We start from the raw sequence: 365 nt of genomic DNA, 5'->3' as shown, positions 1-365 counted from the left end.
AGAAATGCAGATTTGCATTTGTCAGATCATACTATCTTTCAAGACCAGACAGGAATAACAGATTTTTATGTGAAATATGCCAATTTTAAGATGTTCGCTCTGAAAAGTTAAAAAAACACTATAGACATACCAAATACACCTTCCTATTGGATTTGGTGCTTGTACCGTCTGTCTGCCTGTGTTCTTTGCTAGACTAACCCTGATGTTTGACCAATGAGGAAACAAATTAAGAGGGATGGATGACATGTTAATGGTACATTAATTGTCACACCAGGGTCACACAGTGAGGAATATGGGAAATTTGGGACTAAAAGCAAGGCCTCTTTTTACCACCACACCCTATTACTACATTTGAACTCTTTTTT

This window comes from Propithecus coquereli, unplaced genomic scaffold (assembly GCF_000956105.1).
Source record: "Propithecus coquereli isolate 6110/MARCELLA unplaced genomic scaffold, Pcoq_1.0 Scaffold121, whole genome shotgun sequence".
NCBI lineage: Eukaryota > Metazoa > Chordata > Mammalia > Primates > Indriidae > Propithecus > Propithecus coquereli.
Note: the sequence above shows the minus strand (reverse complement) of the source record.